Below are 10,221 nucleotides of genomic sequence, written 5' to 3' on the forward strand. Positions count from 1 at the left end.
TGAATTGCATAAATACCAGGCGCAGACCTGTAGAAAACATTCCAATTCAGGACAAGATAGACAGACACGAAAGAGAACATCGAAGACTTAGACAAACGCAATGAATGGCCGCCGACGACCAGCCTGGAGATTTGTTAACCACAACCTAACCTGGACCAAGATGGGTCCAAGCATGGTGAAAATGAAGAAAATGATCACAGAGAAGGTGATCATCCTCGACAATATGGAGAAGAGAATGAGATCCCTCCAAGAAATCCTCAAACCGAGAGAGAGAAGAACGCGAAGACCTCGATGCACCTATCAATGTAGCCGATGGTAACAACCAGGAGATGCAGCCGAATGGACGCAATAACCACCCTATTCAGCAAGCAAATCAACACCAAAGACAAGTCATGAACCATCGCATAGCTGATTTCGATGCACCCACTCAGAATTTCCAAAATTGATCTGCAATTCAAGTACCATTCCCGAACCAAAATAAGGTTGAAGTCAAGCCTCAAATCATATCACCGTTGGTTGATATCTTTGCCGGTAGGATCGAACACTTATTGGGAAGAATGTAAAATCGCTTTTCTGAACCACTTCTATACTAAGTCAAGGTCAAACTTACTGAGAACCAAGATCTTAAGTTTCCAGTAAGGATCGGCCGAACCTTTATATGAAGCCTGGGATCGTTTTAAAGAGTATGAACGTGACTGCCCTCACCATGGATTTCCCGGATCAAGCCTGCTGAGCACATTTTATAGAGGTTTGCAACCAAAATACAAACTTTCACTTGATACAGCCAGCAATGGAGATTTCGGACAAAAGACAATAGCACAAGGAACATCGAAAATTTGGCTCAAGTTAATAGCAATGACTGCCCGGAATGGACAATAAAAAGATAACCGAGTTGAAGAACATGATGAGCCAGCTTTTAAAAAGCCACAATCGCCCAATCCACGCCTGTGAGACCAACAATGGCACAAAAGATGAAGGACCTTGTGATACCGATCACACTAATCCGACCTTTCAGGAAGAAGAAGTGAACTATGTAGGAGCACAAGCACCATATCCGAATTGTTTCAACATTGGTTTCAACAACAACTTCCGAAATGCGAATTACAACAATCTCTCTTACCAAAATCCAAATGTGGAGAACCCTCAAGACCAGCATTACCCACCACAGCAGAGACCCTTCTAAAACAAGTTCCAAGGTGGAAATTTTGGAGGGACTAGAGTTTTTCAACCGCGACAACCATATAACTTTCAAGGTACGAAATTCAATAATCAATTTGGACAACAGCAGGGAGTTACAACAAACCAGCTAGCTTCGCATATCGGAAGACTTGAACACTCTATCCAACAGCTTGTTATGACAAACGAGAAAGCAGCTAAAGACATGAACGTTAAAGTTGATTGCATGTACAATGATCTGATCGGGAAGTTTGAAGCTTTATCTTCTCAAGTCAAAAAGCTAGACATTCAAGTTGCCCAAACAGCCGATTCTATGAAGAGACAAAATGGAGCTCTTCTCAGGAGAGTTGAAGACAACCCCAAGAGATTTTGCAATGCCATCACTACAATGCCCGAAGAAGAAGCTGCAACCGATGGAGAGGACAATGAAACCTCATATTTTATACCTCTCTACAAGAATGTCGATGCAAAACAACCACCATTCAACGTATCCCAACGTTCCCTGCTTCAAAGGCTTACAAAAGCCGATGACCCGAGACGTTTTTCTTTCCAATGTTTCATTTGAGGAATCAAGTTCACAGACTGTTTATGCGATTCTGGAGCCAATGTCAATATCATGTCTAAGACATTTGCCAAAAATTTGGGGATAAAGACCTTAAGGACGTCGACGGTTAAGGTGATCTTTGGAGATTCATCTCAAAATGATACCTCTAGTCGGGAACAAGATTGTTCTAGTCGGGAACAAGATTGTTCTAGCAGATTTCCATGTTCTGTAAATGGATCAAGACAAAAAAGGCCACTTATATTCGACCGACCGTTTCTAGCTACAGTATGAGCAGTAATCGATCATGCAAACCGGCATGCTTTCTTCCTGAACGTGGACCGCAATAAGTTTTATCCTACTGTCCCAGATGATGTTTTGAACAAAGGAAAATGGACAAAGGAGAAAGACAAGGAGAAGTCAAGGCCTTTTGCAAAAATCAAGATCATCATCCCTCTAGATTCAACAGAGTCTAGTGAGGAACAGATCCAAGAACTGATCGAGAACACAAAAAAGGTCCTAAAAAACGTTAAAATCCGAAAGAAGAGTAAAGGAAAGAAGTTGGTGTTACAAGGAGAAGAAGCCAGATCTCCAACACTCGAGAATGATAAAGGCACATCAAGAGAAGTGCCATGTCCTCCTACCTGATCTTTTAAGCCGAACTCGAGCTAAACGACTTTAAACAAAAGCGCTTAATGGGAGGCAACCCATTTAGGTACACTTTTGTTTAGTTTTCTTTTCCTTTTTGCAGTTTATGTTTTTTATTTCTTTTAAGTTTCAGTTACTCTTATAAAACAAAAACACAAAAAAATTCAGAAAAATAGAAAATCCCAAAAAGAAGTATAGGTTTTTAGCTGCTCGGCCCGGCAGAAACCTGGATAAGGATGCAGGCCGCATGAAAATCGGAAGCGGCCGCAACCAACCGACCCGCGACCAACGTAGGATTGACCACGGGACCGTGAGTGTGACCGCGGCCGGACCTTGATTCACCGCGGTCGCACGTCTCCTGACCGCGACCATTGGTCTTTCAGATGGGACCTCCGATTCCTGGTGCTTTTCAGAGATTCCTGGTGATTCCCAACAATTCTCGAAACATTCTCGGGACAGCTCATTCCCATTTTTCTGTAAGTTTTTAATTCCTGGTTACGTAACAAACAAGTAAGGTAAGTTCCCATAAGCTTTTGAATTCCCAAAAATTTCCGATTTTTGCAACAAAAACGCTTTTTAAAGAGAGGAAATGCACTTTTTGGATCAAATCTCCTTTTTCTTTTCTCTTCCAAAAGACTTGGAGATTTAGGAGATAGAAGATCTTTTGCAATTCTTAAGATTTTTAAGAGATTCTTGGACCAAAACTCACTCTTTTTCAAAGCTGATTTCAAATCTATCATCAAATCTCTCTTTCCAGCAAAGGTATGAAGCTCAAACTCGTCATTTCTAATTGATTTTAGAATTTAGGGTTTTCTTAAAAGGCTCAAATCTAGGTTTATTAGTAGTGGAAATAGCTTAAGAATAATAGATTTGCCTTCTAGGTTGTCTGGAAATCGATTTTAACACCTGGTTCAAGAGGAATTTAGAATTTTTAAATTTGGATTCTAAATGCTTTTTAGAAATCGAATTTGGACTAGTAAAGTTGATGAATTTGATCAAATCTTGTGTGGTTAGTGATTAATATTAGGTAACCTATAGATTTGGCATAGAAATTGCTCAATTAAACCAATTTTTAGGATATTTATATGTCAAGAACATCACAAATCCGAATATGGTCATGAACTACTCGATTTTTTTGAATTGATATCAATTATGCTTGCTTGCTGTTTTAACTAATCGCTTGATACTCTGATTTGTATCCCTGATCGTTAATGTGTTAAACTCAGCATCCATATTCACTCTTTTTCTGTGAATCACCTTGTCTTGTAGAAACATGGAATGAACCGAGTCTCGAAGAAGCCGTCACACTGGTGACAGCTCCGAGGCAATACCGATGATAGTACTCTTGGAGAGTAGATGCTGAGCTGAGCTAGACAGAGAACAAGAGGTTGAGTGATGAGGCTGCTACAACATTCACGAGAAGCCCATGCGATTCCTGAGCCATCCAAGATCAGATACATTGGGAAGGAGATTAACCCAAGAGTCGACTATGCAAGGCGGTTCAAGAAGCTTAACATCAAACTAACGGCCTGCATTCATTATCATATACTCGAGATGCTTGGGATTAGAGAAGATGTCATCTAGTACATCGATGCACTTAGGTTGAGACCCTACATGGAGCTGAATCTTCGAACTTATGCGGAGCTAGTTCGCGAATTCTTAGCAACCGTTACCCTTCACCACACAAAGAGGAGGAGCCCTAGAGCATCTGACGGTGTTTTATCATTCTTTATCCGCAGACAGTCCTATACACTCACCATTTCTGCACTTTGTGAAACTCTTACACTTCTATACACTGATCATATTCATCTCGAAGAAGAGCCATATTTTGACTTATGGAGAGAGATGGTTCATGGCGTCTATGATAGCGGGAGATCCAAGTCAGCCCTTCTTACTCATCCTGCGGTGAGAGTGGTGCACAAACTCTTGGCACACACAATTTTCTATAGAGGCAACACGGGATGTGTCCTGAAGACCGAGCTAATTACGCTTCAGACACCATTTATGGACAACCCTTGACTTGCCTGCTTGCCTAGATCATCACACAGAACATGGTGAAGGTGAAGCATGATTTACATGGATGTGAGGATGCAACTACTGCTTTTGGGAGCGCCATAAAAGCCATACTACAGGCTGTAGGATTTGATTTCTCATCTGATGATCCACTTCCCGACGTCTGGTATGACCTACTCTATCTCTCTCGCGATCACACTATCTCTCGTGCCATTTTTGATCCAGACAGGTTGGTTACAAGTATTGCACTGGCACCGAGTAGCACCGAGTTTGTTTACCTTCAGCATCAGTCCCAAGACTGTGTAACAAAGCACGCCCACAATGGACTCCGGGACCTGATGAGTTTCTACCTTCTGTACCTTGCCTGCCACTCACTATTGGGCAATACATAGTGGCTAAGGCCAAGCAGGACGCATCTGCAGCACGTTCTCGCTATCAGCCATCAGTTTCCACTTACCATACTTCATCATCTACATCATCACGCACACAGTCTGACATGGAGCGCAGAATCAAGACATGGACGACGTTTTGAGCGCGTCATCACCATCCTGCAGGAGCAACACCAGTTCGAGGCAGATAGATCAGAGGAAGATTAATCGATCAGCACTTCATCGTCATTTCACCACCATTACAGTTCTATCATCATTTTCTTTTCTTTTATTTTTAGACTATCTTGCTCTTATTTACCATCTTCTAACCAACTTTTTCACACTAGGGACAGTGCGATTTAATTCAGGGGGAGGATGTCTATCTGTACTAATCATTTTCTTGCTTTGTTTTTCAATTTCAAGTACTTTTTAAATTTTTAGTATGTAACCTATGTGAATTTTAGTATTTTTCAGGAATATTTGACACCAAACTATGATGATTTAGACCTGCACGCTTCTACACTACGCATGATAGCTCATTTCTGGTTAGCACTAGACTAGGCGGTAGCTAAAGTACTTGCACTATGAACTCCCACCAGATGACTTCTATTCATGGAGACTCTTTCTGATAGGATATACTAGCTCATTTTATTTGACCTTAATATTGATATCTAATTTTCTCATCATTGAGTATAAGCAGGCATCAAGATATACATCTTTTTCCTCATTTTTACCACTCTTTGTCGTCCTAGATGACCAGTTCATTTTTAGCTAGTACCATACCCTAAACCGAAATTTATTTTCAAACCTCATGCATTCAAGAGAAAGAGGAACGATGCAGTTTTCAGTCACTCAAGAGAAATACTGAAAGGAATTGGGAAGGAAGGGTATCAGAAACCTTATCAAGCTTTATATTGCCTCAGAGAACTCAATTTTATTGGTAATTTCGTGCTCTCTATGACTCTATATCTAAAGGTGTTTTCCTTTCTCTAAAAAAAAATTGAAAGGAAAGGAAACAAAAGCCTTATGATTTTTAGATTGTCGAAATTATTTGGAGCAAAGGCAACCATTATTCATCTATGGAGCTATGATTTTGTAAGTTAGACAAAAATCTAAATCTGGGGGAGTTAGGAGAGAACTTGAGGAAGAACACCAGAGACTTATGGCAAGAAGAAAGTGACTGGAAACTGTGGATATCAACAAGTTCACTTTCTCTTGCGGTTTTGCATATTATCTTGCATCCTCTAGATCTTCAGATAACCCTAGAAACACTTTAAGCCTCACCCCTATAATGACCTCCTTTGATACCAAGATTAGATCGCCTTACTTATACTTTCTTTGATGAGAACGACAGAAAATTTTAATAAATTTAAGAGCTAGTTGACTGGAAGTTAAATCTAAGTGCATAGATTTCCGCATGACGGATTAACGGACCAGTTATGCGCGTATTTTTAGTGAGAATTTGTAGGCTATTCCTGATTGATGCATAATGATTTATATTATTCTAGAAGTGTGGTCTCTGAGATTTTGTTAGTTCCTGCGTTTTCAAACCTCTCACCGAGATTTGGTCTTTGTTTTGTTTGAGGACAAACAAAAGTCTAAGTCTGGGAGAGTTGATAACAACAAATTTTGATCATTTTATGGATCACTTTAATATCTTTAGCAGGTGTTTTTACTCCATTTTCAATGGTTTTCAAATGATTTATTTGTTTTCTGATTTTAAAAGACTTTTCAGTTAATTTGGGAGAAAAGGTGCTGATAACACCGTATTTGTACCCATTTTCACCATTGATTTCAAATGATTTTTCTAAGGTTTTAATCAGTATTAGGAACTTTTATTATGATTTCTATGTATTTGTAGTTTCAAGGCTCTTTTCAGGGAACTTAGGGAAAATGATGGTAAAATGGAAGAAATCCAGTTTTTCACCTCAGAGTCAGACCGTCAGAAGTTCAGCCTCAAATGAAGACTTTCTCACCGTCTGATCCAGCTCAAATTTGGAGACAATCAAGAGGATACAAACAGCTTTCCATAGCACTTTACATCATGAATATTCAACGGTGCAATCAAAGATACATGGAGAACAAGTTGACCAAATTCACCGGCTCCGGAAGACTCACCTGCGGTAAACATACATTGTACCTGCCCTGGAAGACTTTCACCCCCGGTGGACCTAATGACGAGCCACTAGGCCCAACATCAAAGCTCACTTCGCCATTTTTCTTCAGAGAAGCCCTAAATGAGACCTGGAAGACCTTAGGACCTATAAATATAATTCTTAGCAGCCCTATACAGATGTGTGCAACTGTAATAAGATTTTGAGCCACCAAACTTTCTTTTTCTAGGGTTTGGCGATGGAGATGAGGATTCTTCTCCTGATCCATTTTTCTTTCTCCTTTCTATCGAATTAACTTTTCTGTTTCATCTTTTGCATTCTTTCATGTCTTTGATGCGATTGTAAATGGGGTTGTTGTTTTGTTTTACCAAGATTCATGTTTTAAATTTATAACCTCTAAATGTCTGCAAGTGCACAGATGTGCGCTGTAGTACTTAGGGTATCAATCCACAGAGACTTAGTTATTTCAGTACGAATTCGTGCTAATGCTTAAATCAGACTAGAACTAAACAGGTTTTGGTTTTGGTTGTCACTAAATCTAAACTAAAAAGCAAAGCAATTAAAATCAATTGAAAATTAAAGCAAGTGAAAGCAAGTAAAAAGCGAATAAAATCGAAGGCGAATGAAAGCAAGGAAAAATCGAAGGTTGTAAGCAATTAAAAATGAACGCTGGGCTCAAGGGTATCACAGGGATTCATGGACTAAACCTATGTCGAATTTAAGCAAATGATAAAGGTAATCAACTACGTATGTTCTAGAACTTGAGGCACGGAAGTATGAATAGCCTACTTTCGCAGCACTAAACAACTATCTCTCCCAATCCTGACCAGTAGGTTTTCCACTCTGATCCTGGAAGAGAAAAGATGCAATAATTGAACAAGACTCATCAACATTCACAACTCAACTATAGGTAGGTTTCCACTCCTATAAAATCATTGCTCGTTTCATCCTAGGTCTGATAATCAATGAAAGCTTTCGCAACAATTCATATCAGATCGGCTTCTAAGTGGCCAGCAGAGAATCACACAGTGGAATCAAAGGCAAACGAAGAACATCTAGAAGATTATAAATCCTAAATCTATCGATTCATAGACAAGACACACGAAATTCCCTTTGAAAAATCCCTTTAAACCCAACTGGGGAACTACTCAAACATATTGTAAACAATCATCACAGAGTATTGAAAGTTGAAAGAAATTAAAGAAAGCAAGGAAGAAGAACGAAGAACGGAGAAGCGGACGGAGGCGCGATGACGCTCTCCAATGGCGGCTCCTTCATCTATAACGGTGGCCTCTCTCTCTCTCTAGGGTTTGTAAAACTCGTACTCAGACTCTCTCTTTCGATCTCCTTCTTTAGAATGACCTAAATAGGGTATTTATAGCTTCTAGAGTTGTCCTGGACACTTAGGGTTTCAAAAATAATAAAGGGAATCGACTTGGGCTTTAATTAGGTCGTCTGGAAGTGAACAACTACTGGTCGCGGTCACGGTGCTTTTACCCATGGGGAAATGAGGCTTGGCGGCGGTCTCGGCTTGTATCGTCTTCCGAGACTGCATTTTATGTCTTTATTGCATTGGGGGTATCTGAAGATCTAACCGTTGGATTGTCTCCTAACCAGGTGCATTAGAAATCTGCTTGTATCCTATATGTTGTCACAAATTTTTTTGGGGTGATCGGACGGTGAGAAGGTGTTCATCGCTTGCCATACTTCTGACGGTCTGTATTTATCCAAAGTTGCTCATTTGTTCCAAATTGCATATCTTTTGCCCAAGTTTCCTGAAAGTATTTTGAAACTCTAAAACATTGAAAACACTTTAAAAACCATTGAATACAGAGTTAAAATATCTGCATAAGACATTATTATGATCCATAAAAATGGTCGAAATACGGCGGCATCAACTCCTCCACACTTACCTTTTTGTTCGTCCTCAAACAAACTCAGATCAAGCCAGGAAAGAATTTTAAAAATCGCAGGAACTAAAAAATATCTTAGTGACCATCTTTCTAAACCATAACTTATCGTGGAACATCTATTTGGGATCTAGTCTAGAAAATTCTCACCAAAATACAAGCAAAACTAGTCTGTTAATCTGTCATGCGAAAATATACGCACTTAGATCTAACTTCGATTGAACTAGCTCTCAACATTCATTAAGTGTAATAGTGAATTCTCAGCAAAGACATTATTCAGGGTAGACGGCGTTTGGCATTAAGGGCTATTTAAGTGGTGGAGTTGAAGTGATTCAGGTTACCTGAAGAATCTAGCGGATGCAAGATATTATGCAAAACCACAAGAGAGAGAAGGACCTGTTGGTGACCACAAGTTTTCAGTCACTTCTCCTTTGCCAAATGTTGTTGCATACTCTTCCTCATTTGTTTTAAACAGTTACTTCCCCCTGACTTAGTTATTTTCCGGGAATCCTAAAGATAATCTCCAAAACTCTAAATAATCAGATTCTAGCTTGCCTTGGGGATAGAATTCGATCATCTGAGGGTTATCTTCAACTCTTCCTGGAAGAACTCCACTTTGCCTCTTCATAGAGTCGGCTGTTTGGGCAACTTGCACGTCTAGGTTTTTGACGTGCAAAGATAAAGCTTCAAACTTCCCGTTCAGATCATTGTACATGCAGTCGACTTTCACGTTCACGTCTTTAGATGTTTTTTCGTTCGTCATAACGAGCTGTTGGATGGACTGTTCAAGTCTACCGATTTGTGAAGCTAGCTGGTTCGTCGTGACTTCCCGCTGTTGTACAAATTGATTGTTAAAACCTGTACTTTGGTAGTTATATAGATGTCGCGGTTCATATGGTCTTGTTCCTCCGAAGTTTCCACCTTGAAACTTGTTCTGGAAGGATTTTTGCTTAGGTGGGTAGTACTGATCTTGAGGATTCTCCACATTTGGATTGCGGTAAGAGAGATTGTTGGAATTTGCATTCCGGAAGTTGTTGTTGAAGCCATTGTTGAAGCCATTGTTGAAGCGATTTTGATATGGTACTAGTGCTCGTACATAGTTCACATCTTCTTCTTGAAAGGCTTGATTAATGTGATCGATATCACTAGGTCTTTCATCTTCTGCGCCATTGTTAGTCTCACAAGCATGGATTGGGCGATTGTTGTTCTTCAGAAGCTGGCTCATCATGTTCTTCAGCTCGATTATCTCCTTGTTGTCTGTACCAGTTTGCTTCGTCGATCGATCGTATTCAGGACAATCATTGCTATTGGCTTGAGCAAAATTTTCGATGAGGGCTCTTCCTTGGGCTATCGTCTTTTGTCCAAAATCTCCATTGCTAGCTGTATCAAGTGAAAGTTTGTATTTTGGTTGCAAACCTCGGTAAAATGTGCTCAGCAGGCTTGATCCATGA

General features: G+C 39.9%; 1 non-coding gene across 1 annotated transcript; it reads right to left on the minus strand.

Moving 5' to 3' along the window:
* Positions 1–606: 606 nt before the first annotated feature.
* Positions 607–713, minus strand: LOC112085862. The gene has a single exon (XR_002899149.1). It is a non-coding gene; the product is annotated as a small nucleolar RNA R71 (small nucleolar RNA).
* Positions 714–10,221: the final 9,508 nt, after the last annotated feature.

The sequence above is a fragment of the Eutrema salsugineum genome, unplaced genomic scaffold (genome assembly GCF_000478725.1).
Source record: "Eutrema salsugineum unplaced genomic scaffold, Eutsalg1_0 scaffold_3, whole genome shotgun sequence".
Taxonomy (NCBI): Eukaryota; Viridiplantae; Streptophyta; class Magnoliopsida; order Brassicales; family Brassicaceae; genus Eutrema; species Eutrema salsugineum.